Below are 6,084 nucleotides of genomic sequence, written 5' to 3' on the forward strand. Positions count from 1 at the left end.
CACTTTTAGTGTCCAAAAGAATGCCTGCAGGACTGTGATCCTCTCAGCTGGGTTGGGAGAGACTGATGTTTCAGCAGAGCTACACAGAATAACACATTGTACAATTCCAATATAGGATAACTGACTTTCAATTCTTGTTGAAACAGGTTAATTTCCTAATTTATACGGTTTACAATTCTCAGTGACATTAAAGGAATTACAGATAATACTGATATTTTGTATTACAGTTAGTGTCTTTGATATAGATATAGATATGTCTTTGATATTCCTTCTCTGTATAGAAGGAATCATTTTAACAGATTCTGGTCTGATGTACATTCAGAAGAGGGTGCTTATATCTTAGCCTTGGGACAACCAGACTATAATAACAAGGCATTGGGCTTATCCTACTACTGTACAAAGTCCTGTGCTCTGCAGACATCACAAAGTCCCGTGTAGACATCACAAAGACTATGTGTTTTATATTTATGCACATGCAGACATAATTAGTTCTTTGTATAAGGTCCCTCTATCTTCAAAAGGGACATCCCCCCCCCCCCCCCCAATTTCATATGTATTTCATTTCAGGCAATTGTGCAATGCGTATGCCCTATAAAGCTTTTAATCATCACATTTGCATTCAGAATCAGTCAGTGGGGGACCCCTGGGGAGCTGGGGCCCATTACATTAGAAACTAGCGAAACATAGAGCGAAGTCCACTTCTCTATGTCAGTCCTAGTGATGGGAAAACATGGAACTGAAAACTGAAAACACATAATTCCTGAAGTCCTGACCTTGGTTGGGCCTCAAGTCCATTATCATGCCAATGCCTTCTAGGGTTTGAGTTCATCAAGGGCCTACATCTTGAGGTTCCAGATACCAGCACCATGGGGAGGCCAGCCTGAAATACCATTGGTATTTATGTATGTAGGGGTGGGCTGTGAAACTGCAGCTGACCTCAGCTCTGTGAGTAGCAGCCTGGATATTGAGACCACCTTAGGTGCAGACAGAGAAGACAGACAGGGGTTAGGGCACCAGGCTTAAATGAGCCTTAACCAGGAGCCTTTGTATTCCTTGTATTACATAGAGTACAGTGTTCTTAGAAATACATTGATACTCTTTTACAGTATGCAGATGAAAAAAACATTGGAAGGATGGGTTGAGATGGGTAGAAAATAGTATTTGAAATAAGTATTTGAATATACTGTCAAATACAATTTGGCAGACTATTCATTTTTATTTTTTTAAACAAATAACCATATAAATACTCAAATAAAAGTAGTTGTTTTGGGCTGTGTATTTGAAAATACTCAAATACACAGAAAAAGTATTTTAAATACTAGATACTCAAGTACACATGTATTTGAACCAAAGTCTGGTTGAACCAGGGTCTTTATTGTGTGTCTCATGTGCTGTGCCTGTTTTGTGTGCTGTCTGTCTCATGTGTCGTGTTTGTCTCATGTTCTTTGGGTGTGTACAGTATTACTGATGTGCTGAAGGGGCAAGATCACAGACTTTCACCCTTGGAGCAATAAGTCCTAGCTGCACTTTTAACCTCGGCACAAGGGAGCCTCAGCTAGGGCCCCATTAGTAACTAATGAGCCTGAAGAGAGTGAATGAGCACCCAGTCAATAAAAGTACTTGTCCTCCTTTTCAATTTAGTGTACATGAGATCTTTCAAACAGGTCAACAAGTGAACTGTGGCAAAAGGATCTTGACAGGCTAGACTACGGAAAGTTTAGAATTTGTTGAATTATTCAGTGGTTGAGTAAGCTTCATTGTGATGATGATGATGATGATGATGATGATAATGGTGGTGATAATGCTTATGATTATTATTATGATAATGATACATGAAATCTGAATGAAAAGATGGAGATGACATGATCATGAGCAGCAGGTGAATCCATAAGTATGTTTTTTTTAGGGTCATCTCCTCAAAACAAGGTACAATAATGATCAGAGCCCAGTTCTGAAAACCTTATGCTAACATGAACACGGCTTACATTTTTTTGTTTTCTTGGAAAGAGAGCCTTTTACATACTTTATATACAGCTTCAGCAGCAATGCCTAAGAATTCACAAATTCCAGCTAGATTATTTGTGCTTGTTTGTAAATAGAAGTACTTATTCATCAACTGTTTCCTGCCTCATGTCGGTCTTCCTAAATATCTGAATGAATCATGTAATGTGACCAGTGTGATTGAAGAGAGCTGCTTGCCTTGTTTAATTAGACCTTGAACAGCAGCAGGGTTATACCAGGGTTATACCATATACTATAGACTAAATGGTAACACTTTACTTTGATAGACCCAAATAGATGGTTTCCAACTATCCACTTACCCTAACCCTTATCCTAAATGCAACCCTAACCTTAACTCTTACCCTAATCTTACTCTAACCCAAACTGTAACCCAGCTAGTTGTTGTATCAAAAAAGTAGCAGTTAATAGTTTGTTGATAGCTTAAGAATCTGTAGACCATCTATAGGGGAGTATCCAAATAAAGAGAAACAGATTTCATAAATTAAGTGCTGTAGGTTTATTATTACAAAACCTTGAAGTGTTGAGGTAAATCAAGGGCACTGCAATGGGCAAGTGTTGGTTGGTTGGTGGATGGAGTCAATGAATGGTAGTAATGAATGGTAGTAGTACTTGCATCAATGTGTTGAAATACTGGCATGTATGTACAGCATGTAAAGCCTGGATGGAGTAAACATGTTTTCCTCCACCTTGAATTTCAATTTACAGAATGATTGAGTCTTTACACTTGAGGAAGGTGGGCTATGCTATGCATTTTCATACTATATGACATGGTGAACACACACACACACACACACACACATGCACATATATATACTCACACACACAAACATGACAAAGAAGTTTTATAAAGTAAAAACTAGACCATAATTGATCATCTGATACATTTCAATTTGGCATCAATTTCAAATGTACATTCGATTGAAAATAAAATAATACAAAAAAACATATATAGTTGTCAAAAGTGACCCATATAGCATTATAAATTAAGTAACACAAATCATTTTGGCCACGTCATTTTTAGGGTTGTGTCACAAGATGACTGGTTGGACCGTGGACCCCTACTGTGCAGCCAGCGGCTTATGTTGCATCAAAGTAACTGGGGTTACGTCCTTAACAGCACTCTATTTCCTATTTAGTGCACTACTATTGACCAGGGCACAGATGGCTCTGGTCAAAAGTAGTGCATGCTATAGTGAATAGATGCCATTTGGGATGCAATCTGGGTATTAAATCCTGGCGACAGCAAGATGAGACGGCATTATGAAACTTAGACATCAGAAAAAATACATAAAGACTATTTTCCCACAGTGCCATGACTCTCATTCCACTAATGTCTTCTTATGATGGTTCTTGGAAATGCTTAGATAATGTTTACTGGACCCACAGGGTACTTGAAGCCTGCCAGACTAAAGTGATTGAAGCAACTGTGTTGCTAAGCCCCTGCTTCCTAACGCTTGGGGGGACAAGGTTGTATTGTATAATCAAATCAAATAAAGCTTTACAGCACATTTCAAACATGGAATGCAACACAATGTGCTTCACAGGAAAAAACTTTTTTAAACTATTTAAATAAAAACTGAAATATTTACTACACAACAAACATGAGAGGATAAAAAACTAAAGAATAAAATAAAAACTGAACAACTAAAAAGCACCCTAAGGAAAAGCAAAGATAAAAAGGTGTGTTTTAAGAGCAGTGGTAGTACATTGGCTGGATGGCATGCACATAGTTAGTTGTTTTTCACTTAATGATTGGCTGGATTAAAGTCATGTATAAATCAATGTCTGTGCTTGTGAATGACATGGTATTAAGGTCCTGTACTGTAAGAGGTGTGAACACACATGACCTTGTGGACTACAGCGGCTGCCTGAAACAATGACTAACACTTCCTCAATGTCCAAATCACTAAAGACTTAAAATGGTCCAAACACGCGGACAGTCGCGAAGAAGGTGCGACAGCGCCTCTTCCCCCTCAGGAGGTTAAAGAAGTTTGGTATTAGCCCTCAAATCCTCAAAAGGTTCTACAGCTGTACCATTGAGAGCATTTTGACTGGCTGCATCACTGCCTGGTATGTAAATAGCGCAGACTTCGATCGCATGGCGCTACAGAGGGTGGTGCGGACAGCCCAGTACATCAATGGGGCCGAGCTCCCTGCCATCCAGGACATCTATATCCAAAAGGCCCAGACAATCATTAAAGACTCCAACCACCCAAGCCATAGGCTAGTCTCTCTGCTTCCGCACGGCAAGCGGTACTGGTGGATCAAGTCTGGCACCAACTGGCTATTGAACAGCTTCTATCCCCAAGCAATAAGACAGACAAATGTCTAACAAAATAGCTACATGGACTATCTGAGTTAACCTTGCATCATTATTTACCTTTAGATTTTTGTACTGTATGCACACTCACAGGGCCCTACACGCACACACACACACGCACACACACGCACTGTCACGTTCTGACCTTAGTTCCTTTTTTTATGTCTTTATTTTAGTTGGTCAGGGCGTGAGTTGGGGTGGGCATTCTATGTTGTTTTTCTATGTTTTGTTCTGTTGTTATATTTCTATGTGTTTGGCCCAGTATGGTTCTCAATCAGAGGCAGGTGTCAGTCGTTGTCTCTGATTGGGAGCCATATTTAGGTAGCCTGTTTTCTATTGTGTTTTGTGGGTGATCGTTTCCTGTGTTCGTGTTTGCACCATACGGTACTGTTTCGGTTTTCATTTATTCTCTTGTTCTTTTGTATTTTGTATTCATTCTCGATTAAATAATATTATGGATACGTACCACACTGCACATTGGTCCGATATTTCATACTCCTCGTCTGAAGAGGAGGAAAGCCGTTACAGAATCACCCACCAAAAAAGGACCAAGTAGCGTGGTAACCAGGAGCAGAGGGTTCTGGACTCCTGGACTTGGGAGGAAATTTTGGACGGCAAAGGACGCTGGGCACAGCCGGGGGAGTATCGCCGTCCGAAAGAGGAGCTGGAGGCAGCTAGAGCGGAGCTGCGCCACTACGAGGAATTGGCGCGAGGTAACGGGCACGAGAGGCAGCCCCAGATTTTTTTGGGGGGAGGCACACGGGTAGATTGGCGGACTCAGGTAGGAGACCTGAGCCAACTCCCCGTGCTTACCGTGGCGAGAGAGTGACTGGGCAGGCACCGTGTTATGCGGAGAAGCGCAAGGTGTCCCCAGTGTGCACGCATAGCCCGGTGCGCTACATCACAGCTCCTCGAATCGGCCTGGCTAGAGTGGGCATCGAGCCAGGAGGGTTGATGCCGGCTCAGCGCATCTGGTCTCCAGTGCGCCTCCTTGGCCCGGGGTATACTGCACCAGCCCTACGCACGGTGTCTCCAGTTCGCCAGCACAGCCCAGTGCGGCCTGTTCCAACTCCCCGCACTTCCCGGGCTACAGGGGGGATCCAGCCAGGACAAGTGGTGCTAGCTCTGCGCTCGAGACCGCCAGTGCGCCTCCACGGTCCAGTGCATCCGGTGCCTCGGCCAAGGACAAGGCCTCCTGCATGTCTCCCCAGCCTGGTGAGGTCTGTGTCTGTGCTAAGCACTAACACTCCTGCATGTCTCCCCAGCCTGGTGAGCCCTGTGCCTTCTCCCAGAGCCAGGCCTCCTGTGTGTCTCTTGTTAAAGGAATTTTGATTCCTGTTTATCAACCAATTCAATTAAAACATTCTGCCCGTAAATAAGAATTTGAAAGATAATTATCAGCCAAATGGACAGAAAACCAGTCTTAAAATCAATCAATCAATAGTGTTTATTCTCGAGAGTACTGAATCATAGTACAATTTACATCAGGTTATATAATAAATATGATGTCATAGGTTATAATGTCCATCCTCCTCTAGAATACAATGGCAATACAGTTCACAGCCTCATTACTGTCTGCCACCTGTTAAACTATCTGCAACCAACTCAAGGTCTTTCCCCTCCCTGGGTAGAGACAGAATGTCCTGTAAGGAACACAGCATTCCAGCCTGTCTGAAGATAACTCCATTCTTTCTAATAAGGAACATATTACACTCAGAATTATGATTATAATTGGTTTCATT

This window comes from Salvelinus sp. IW2-2015, linkage group LG11 (assembly GCF_002910315.2).
Source record: "Salvelinus sp. IW2-2015 linkage group LG11, ASM291031v2, whole genome shotgun sequence".
NCBI classification, from domain to species: domain Eukaryota; kingdom Metazoa; phylum Chordata; class Actinopteri; order Salmoniformes; family Salmonidae; genus Salvelinus; species Salvelinus sp. IW2-2015.